This window comes from Pseudophryne corroboree, chromosome 5 (assembly GCF_028390025.1).
Source record: "Pseudophryne corroboree isolate aPseCor3 chromosome 5, aPseCor3.hap2, whole genome shotgun sequence".
Lineage (NCBI taxonomy): Eukaryota > Metazoa > Chordata > Amphibia > Anura > Myobatrachidae > Pseudophryne > Pseudophryne corroboree.
The window spans coordinates 500,822,141-500,831,521 of NC_086448.1; the positions used below are offsets into that span (position 1 = coordinate 500,822,141).

General features: G+C 43.6%; 2 pseudogenes; one reads left to right on the forward strand and one right to left on the reverse strand.

Annotated features, from left to right (window-relative positions):
- Nucleotides 1–6,832: 6,832 nt before the first annotated feature.
- LOC134930711 (5S ribosomal RNA) lies at nucleotides 6,833–6,951 on the reverse strand (annotated as a pseudogene).
- A 2,104-nt stretch (nucleotides 6,952–9,055) lies between these two features.
- On the forward strand, nucleotides 9,056–9,174 carry LOC134930713 (5S ribosomal RNA; annotated as a pseudogene).
- The last annotated feature ends 207 nt before the right edge of the window (nucleotides 9,175–9,381 follow it).

A 9,381-nucleotide genomic window follows, 5' to 3' on the forward strand; every position in this document is an offset into this window, starting at 1 on the left:
GTAGACGACATGTCCGTAATCGTTGTCAGGTCCTTCAGTCCGGACCAGATGTCAGCATCAGCAGTCGCTCCAGACTGCCCTGCATCACCGCCAGCGGGTGGGCTCGGAATTCTGAGCCTTTTCCTCGCACCCCCAGTTGCGGGAGAATGTGAAGGAGGAGATTTTGACAGGTCGCGTTCCGCTTGACTTGACAATTTTCTCACCAGCAGTTCTTTGAACCCCTGCAGACTTGTGTCTGCCGGAAAGAGAGATACAACGTAGGTTTTAAATCTAGGATCGAGCACGGTGGCCAAAATGTAGTGCTCTGATTTCAACAGATTGACCACCCGTGAATCCTTGTTAAGCAAATTAAGGGCTCCATCCACAAGTCCCACATGCCTAGCGGAATCGCTCTGTGTTAGCTCCTCCTTCAATGTCTCCAGCTTCTTCTGCAAAAGCCTGATGAGGGGAATGACCTGACTCAGGCTGGCAGTGTCTGAACTGACTTCACGTGTGGCAAGTTCAAAAGGTTGCAGAACCTTGCACAACGTTGATATCATTTTCCACTGCGCTTGAGACAGGTGCATTCCACCTCCTATATCGTGCTCAGTTGTATAGGCTTGAATGGCCTTTTGCTGCTCCTCCAACCTCTGAAGCATATAGAGGGTTGAATTCCACCTCGTTACCACTTCTTGCTTCAGATGATGGCAGGGCAGGTTCAGGCGTTTTTGGTGTTGCTCCAGTCTTCTGTACGTGGTGCCTGTACGCCGAAAGTGTCCCGCAATTCTTCTGGCCACCGACAGCATCTCTTGCACGCCCCTCTCGGTTTTTAAATAATTCTGCACCACCAAATTCAAGGTATGTGCAAAACATGGGACGTGCTGGAATTTGCCCATATTTAATGCACACACAATATTGCTGGCGTTGTCCGATGCCACAAATCCACAGGAGAGTCCAATTGGGGTAAGCCATTCTGCGATGATCTTCCTCAGTTGCCGTAAGAGGTTTTTATCTGTGTGCGTATTCTGGAAAGCGGTGATACAAAGCGTAGCCTGCCTAGGAAAGAGTTGGCGTTTGCGAGATGCTGCTACTGGTGCCGCCGCTGCTGTTCTTGCGGCGGGAGTCCATACATCTACCCAGTGGGCTGTCACAGTCATATAGTCCTGAGTCTGCCCTGCTCCACTTGTCCACATGTCCGTGGTTAAGTGGACATTGGGTACAACTGCATTTTTTAGGACACTGGTGAGTCTTTTTCTGAGGTCTGTGTACATTTTCGGTATCGCCTGCCTAGAGAAATGGAACCTAGATGGTATTTGGTACCGGGGACACAGTACCTCAAACAAGTCTATAGTTGGCTCTGCAGTAATGATGGATACCGGAACCACGTTTCTCACCGCCCAGGATGCCAAGGCCTCAGTTATCCGCTTTGCAGCAGGATGACTGCTGTGATATTTCATCTTCCTCGCAAAGGACTGTTGGACAGTCAATTGCTTGGTGGAAGTAGTAAAAGTGGTCTTACGACTTCCCCTCTGGGATGACCATCGACTCCCAGCAGCAACAACAGCAGCGCCAGCAGCAGTAGGCGTTACACGCAAGGATGCATCGGAGGAATCCCAGGCAGGAGAGGACTCGTCAGAATTGCCAGTGACATGGCCTGCAGGACTATTGGCATTCCTGGGGAAGGAGGAAATTAACACTGAGGGAGTTGGTGGGGTGGTTTGCGTGAGCTTGGTTACAAGAGGAAGGGATTTACTGGTCAGTGGACTGCTTCCGCTGTCGCCCAAAGTTTTTGAACTTGTCACTGACTTATGATGAATGCGCTGCAGGTGACGTATAAGGGAGGATGTTCCGAGGTGGTTAACGTCCTTACCCCTACTTATTACAGCTTGACAAAGGCAACACACGGCTTGACAAATGTTGTCCGCATTTCTGTTGAAATACTTCCACACCGAAGAGCTGATTTTTTTTGTATTTTGACCAGGCATGTCAATGGCCATATTCCTCCCACGGACAACAGGTGTCTCCCCGGGTGCCTGACTTAAACAAACCACCTCACCATCAGAATCCTCCTGGTCAATTTCCTCCCCAGCGCCAGCAACACCCATATCCTCCTCATCCTGGTGTACTTCAACACTGACATCTTCAATCTGACTATCAGGAACTGGACTGCGGGTGCTCCTTCCAGCACTTGCAGGGGGCGTGCAAATGGTGGAAGGCGCATGCTCTTCACGTCCAGTGTTGGGAAGGTCAGGCATCGCAACCGACACAATTGGACTCTCCTTGTGGATTTGTGATTTCGAAGAACGCACAGTTCTTTGCTGTGCTTTTGCCAGCTTAAGTCTTTTCATTTTTCTAGCGAGAGGCTGAGTGCTTCCATCCTCATGTGAAGCTGAACCACTAGCCATGAACATAGGCCAGGGCCTCAGCCGTTCCTTGCCACTCCGTGTGGTAAATGGCATATTGGCAAGTTTACGCTTCTCCTCCGACGATTTTATTTTAGATTTTTGAGTCCTTTTTTTACTGATATTTGGTGTTTTGGATTTTACATGCTCTGTACTATGACATTGGGCATCGGCCTTGGCAGACGACGTTGATGGCATTTCATCGTCTCGGCCATGACTAGTGGCAGCAGCTTCAGCACGAGGTGGAAGTCGATCTTGATCTTTCCCTATTTTTGGAACCTCAACATTTTTGTTCTCCATATTTTAATAGGCACAACTAAAAGGCACCTCAGGTAAACAATGGAGATGGATGGATACTAGTATACTTATGGATGATGAGTGACTGCCGACACAGAGGTAGCTACAGCCGTGGACTACCGTACTGCGTCTGCTAGTATAGACTGGATGATAATGATATAAAAAATATATATATATCACTACTGCAGGACAGGTATATATTATATAATGATGGACCTGCTGGACACTGTCAGCAGCAGACTCCTAAACTACTAGTATGAAGAAGATCGGAAAAAAACCCCCCACCACAGGTAGGTATACAATTATGGACGAGCACTGCCGACACAGAGGTAGCTACAGCCGTGGACTACCGTACTGCGTCTGCTAGTATAGACTGGATGATAATGATATAAAAAATATATATATATCACTACTGCAGGACAGGTATATATTATATAATGACGGACCTGCTGGACACTGTCAGCAGCAGACTCCTAAACTACTAGTATGAAGAAGATAGAAAAAAAAACCCACCACAGGTAGGTATACAATTATGGACGAGCACTGCCGACACAGAGGTAGCTACAGCCGTGGACTACCGTACTGCGTCTGCTAGTATAGACTGGATGATAATGATATTAAAAATATATATATATTACTACTGCAGGACAGGTATATATTATATAATGACGGACCTGCTGGACACTGTCAGCAGCAGACTCCTAAACTACTAGTATGAAGATCGGAAAAAAAAAACCCACCACAGGTAGGTATACAATTATGGACGAGCACTGCCGACACAGAGGTAGCTACAGCTGTGGACTACCGTACTGCGTCTGCTAGTATAGACTGGATGATAATGATATAAAAAATATATATATATCACTACTGCAGGACAGGTATATATTATATAATGATGGACCTGCTGGACACTGTCAGCAGCAGACTCCTAAACTACTAGTATGAAGAAAATCGAAAAAAAAACCCCACCACAGGTAGGTATACAATTATGGACGAGCACTGCCGACACAGAGGTAGCTACAGCCGTGGACTACCGTACTGAGTCTGCTAGTATAGACTGGATGATAATGATATAAAAAATATATATATATATCACTACTGCAGGACAGGTATATATTATATAATGACGGACCTGCTGGACACTGTCAGCAGCAGACTCCTAAACTACTAGTATGAAGAAGATCGAGAAAAAAAACCCCACCACAGGTAGGTATACAATTATGGACGAGCACTGCCGACACAGAGGTAGCTACAGCCGTGGACTACCGTACTGCGTCTGCTAGTATAGACTGGATGATAATGATATAAAAAATATATATATATCACTACTGCAGGACAGGTATATATTATATAATGACGGACCTGCTGGACACTGTCAGCATGTCAGCAGCAGACTCCTAAACTACTAGTATGAAGAAGATAGAAAAAAAAACCCACCACAGGTAGGTATACAATTATGGACGAGCACTGCCGACACAGAGGTAGCTACAGCCGTGGACTACCGTACTGCGTCTGCTAGTATAGACTGGATGATAATATTAAAAAAATATATATATTACTCCTGCAGGACAGGTATATATTATATAATGACGGACCTGCTGGACACTGTCAGCAGCAGACTCCTAAACTACTAGTATGAAGAAGATCGAAAAAAAAAAACCCCACCACAGGTAGGTATACAATTATGGACGAGCACTGCCGACACAAAGGTAGCTACAGCCGTGGACTACCGTACTGCGTCTGCTAGTATAGACTGGATGATAATGATATAAAAAATATATATATATCACTACTGCAGGACAGGTATATATTATATAATGACGGACCTGCTGGACACTATCAGCAGCAGACTCCTAAACTACTAGTATGAAGAAGATCGAAAAAAAAACCACCACAGGTAGGTATACAATTATGGACGAGCACTGCCGACACAGAGGTAGCTACAGCCGTGGACTACCGTACTGCGTCTGCTAGTATAGACTGGATGATAATGATATAAAAAATATATATATATCACTACTGCAGGACAGGTATATATTATATAATGACGGACCTGCTGGACACTGTCAGCAGCAGACTCCTAAACTACTAGTATGAAGAAGATCGAAAAAAAAAAACCCACCACAGGTAGGTATACAATTATGGATGAGCACTGCCGACACAGAGGTAGCTACAGCCGTGGACTACCGTACTGCGTCTGCTAGTATAGGCTGGATGATAATGATATAAAAATATATATATATCACTACTGCAGGACAGGTATATATTATATAATGACGGACCTGCTGGACACTGTCAGCAGCAGACTCCTAAACTACTAGTATGAAGAAGATCGGAAAAAAAAAACCCACCACAGGTAGGTATACAATTATGGACGAGCACTGCCGACACAGAGGTAGCTACAGCCGTGGACTACCGTACTGCGTCTGCTAGTATAGACTGGATGATAATGATATAAAAAATATATATATATCACTACTGCAGGACAGGTATATATTATATAATGACGGACCTGCTGGACACTGTCAGCAGCAGACTCCTAAACTACTAGTATGAAGAAGATAGAAAAAAAAAACCCCACCACAGGTAGGTATACAATTATGGACGAGCACTGCCGACACAGAGGTAGCTACAGCCGTGGACTACCGTACTGCGTCTGCTAGTATAGACTGGATGATAATGATATAAAAAATATATATATATATCACTACTGCAGGTATATATTATAATATAATGAATGACGGACCTGCTGGACACTGTCTGTCAGCAGAATGCGTTTATAGAATAAATAAAAAAAAACACCACACGAGTGTTTAACTTTTTCAGGCAGACAATAGTAGCAAAGCACCAGGATAAACCATGCTGCACTGCAGGTGGGGCAGATGTAAAATGTGCAGAGAGATGTAGATATGAGAGGGGCATTCCCAAACTGAAATCTAAATTGCAGTGTAAAACAAAGCTGTCCAGCATTTGTGGGCTACATGCAAAAGCAGCCAGTATTTATATACTGGTGGTCACTGGTCAGTCACACTGGCAGCAAAAGTGTGCACTGTTATGTACTCCTGCTATAACTGCTCCCCGTCCCCAGTCTCCCCCACAATTAAGCTGTGTGAGCAGTGAGCACTCAGCACAGTCAGATATACATAGATGATATTATCATGCAGCACACTGAGGCTGAGCACAGATATGGTATGTGACTGTGTATCGTTTTTTTTCAGGCAGAGAACGGATTTTAAATAATAAATAAAACTGGTGGTCACTAGTATAACTATCAGCAAAACTCTGCACTCTCTGAGTACTCCTAATGCTCCCCAAAATTACTAAAATTAAATTACTAAATCAAGTGTCTCACTCTCTATCTAAACGGAGAGGACGCCAGCCACGTCCTCTCCCTATCAATCTCAATGCACGTGTGAAAATGGCGGCGACGCGCGGCTCCTTATATAGAATCCGAGTTTCGCGATAGAATCCGAGCCTCGCGAGAATCCGACAGCGGGATGATGACGTTCGGGCGCGCTCGGGTTAGCCGAGCAAGGCGGGAAGATTCGAGTCTGCCTCGGACCCGTGTAAAAAGGCTGAAGTTCGGGGGGGTTCGGATTCCGAGGAACCGAACCCGCTCATCTCTAATTTACAGACCCTTAATACGGGATGAGAAGGATTTAATGTATACTTCGCAATACCTCGAAGCTTATGTAGAACATATACGGCACGATGATACATGCCCCTCAGACATGGATTCATACATAATTTTTAATGTTGACGTTTAAAACGAGATTACCCATATAACTGATACATATGAAATAAGGATATAATAATTAAAGATTTAAAATGTTCTGGTCTGTTTAATCACAATGTGTGATTGGAATGGTTGTAGACGTTTGATCGTCTTACCCCCATTTCCCCTGACCAGTACAGAATATCTGTATTGATGGGACCGAGGAGTGGTCATAAAGGATTATTTGATAAGTACGTCCCAATAGGGCTACTTAAATTCAAGAATTAATGGTCACCAGCATTCAAAAGGACCTGACTTTCTGACGTAAGCCACAATGATTGGTCGTAAGCCTCAAATATGAAAGAATATAATAGAAGTAAGAATTAGTGGTGATACTGCTGTTGGCGTCGCAACTCACATAGAAAGGGAAATAATCCCTGCTCTACAACACCAGGTATTCGCAGGAAGTCTCCTCTCCCGGTACTAACCCGGCCCAACGCTGTTTGGCTTCCAAGATCGGACGAGATCGGGCATTGGCAGCGTGGTATGATAGTAGAGAATTTATATGATAGTACACCAATGAGAGTGCACCTATATACGAAATAAGAGTAAGAGAAAAAGAGTGGAGACAGTTTTAAAAAGCCAAGGAAAGAGATGAATAAGTAAAGTGAAAAATATGTGGATCTGCTTTCTACGTTAGGCACGGCTCATCAGATCCCACGTCTGTGGTATTGTGCTCCGTGGATCGCAGATGAGAGTCCACAGAAAAATAGTAAAGCATGAACAGGAGGTACAAAATCTATGATTTTGGTTAAATTGTCTGACAAAAAGACAGCACAAAAACCGGTAAGAAATTGCGTTAGAGATCAGATAGATAATACATTAATTGTCTGTGTCACCAGAGAAATCAGCCCTGAACAGTAAGCGCTGGTATTAGCACATAGGGGGAAAGAAAAAATTACTTTCCAAAATATGAATCCATAGCATGTTACTCAGGCTGGGCAAGCAATGCAATCATGGTATTTAAGCATCAATTTGAGGAATCTCATTGATGATCATAATACACCCTGAACTGAGTGTGGAAATGAATTTAAGTTTGGAAAATCAGGTGTAGTAAATCCCACAGACTAAACCAGAAAAACAATGGTATTATCAGTAACAAAAAATAGCACTGAGGATCACAGTGAATGAAAAATCATATAGCAGTATACTGGCCTCTGCTGGTGAAAACTCAGCCAAACAGTGTAAGGTATCTACCAAGTACTTAATAGCAAATCAAAAAAATGGAAAAATTATATATGTGTGTGTACAGCTTCTGTTAGCAAATAGAGCTTATGGCAACAATGTGTATGTATACTACACGGGTCTACTAGGATATATGGTGAAATACAGAATATTATTAAACACACATACGTGTTTGAACCTCCAGCCAGCAACATGGCGTCTTAAGCCTCACACTCTCCGCCTCCTAATCCCCGTCACGCTCCTTCACAATCACAGCTGACCGGCGCTCCGTAGCGGCAGCTGTTAGCTCCGGCCCACCGCGCCCGCATCATCTGATAATTGGTCAGTACTCACACAATACCTGCCTTAAAACCCCGTTCCCCACCCACCCCTCCGAACCCGGAAGTGAACAAGCCCGCCAGGGCCAAACGCGTCTTCCACGGGGGGGACCGCATATGGAGTGAACTCTTGGCTCCTGCATTGGTACCTGACGATGCCCTAACCTGCCCACTCTGATTTTTTCAATCCTGGTGATCGTAAGCCCACTGCTGTTCTGTGTACAATATACACAGACAGCAACATTATATGTGTGTTTAATAATATTCTGTATTTCACCATATATCCTAGTAGACCCGTGTAGTATACATACAGATTGTTGCCATAAGCTCTATTTGCTAACAGAAGCTGTACACACACATATATAATTTTTCCATTTTTTTTATTTGCTATTAAGTACTTGGTAGATACCTTACACTGTTTGGCTGAGTTTTCACCAGCAGAGGCCAGTATACTGCTATATGATTTTTCATTCACTGTGATCCTCAGTGCTTTTTTTTTGTTACTGATAATACCATTGTTTTTCTGGTTTAGTCTGTGGGATTTACTACACCTGATTTTCCAAACTTAAATTAATTTCCACACTCAGTTCAGGGTGTATTATGATCATCAATGAGATTCCTCAAATTGATGCTTAAATACCATGATTGCATTGCTTGCCCAGCCTGAGTAACATGCTATGGATTCATATTTTGGAAAGTAATTTTTTCTTTCCCCCTATGTGCTAATACCAGCGCTTACTGTTCAGGGCTGATTTCTCTGGTGACACAGACAATTAATGTATTATCTATCTGATCTCTAATGCAATTTCTTACCGGTTTTTGTGCTGTCTTTTTGTCAGACAATTTAACCAAAATCATAGATTTTGTACCTCCTGTTCATGCTTTACTATTTTTCCGTGGACTCTCATCTGCGATCCACGGAGCACAATACCACAGACGTGGGATCTGATGAGCCGTGCCTAACGTAGAAAGCAGATCCACATATTTTTCACTTTACTTATTCATCTCTTTCCTTGGCTTTTCAAACTGTCTCCACTCTTTTTCTCTTTATCTTATTTCGTATATAGGTGCACTCTCATTGGTGTACTATCATATAAATTCTCTACTATCATACCACGCTGCCAATGCCCGATCTCGTCCGATCTTGGAAGCCAAACAGCGTTGGGCCGGGTTAGTACCGGGAGAGGAGACTTCCTGCGAATACCTGGTGTTGTAGAGCAGGGATTATTTCCCTTTCTATGTGAGTTGCGACGCCAAAAGCAGTATCACCACTAATTCTTACTTCTATTATATTCTTTCATATTTGAGGCTTACGACCAATCATTGTGGCTTACGTCAGAAAGTCAGGTCCTTTTGAATGCTGGTGACCATTAATTCTTGAATTTAAGTAGCCCTATTGGGACGTACTTATCAAATAATCCTTTAT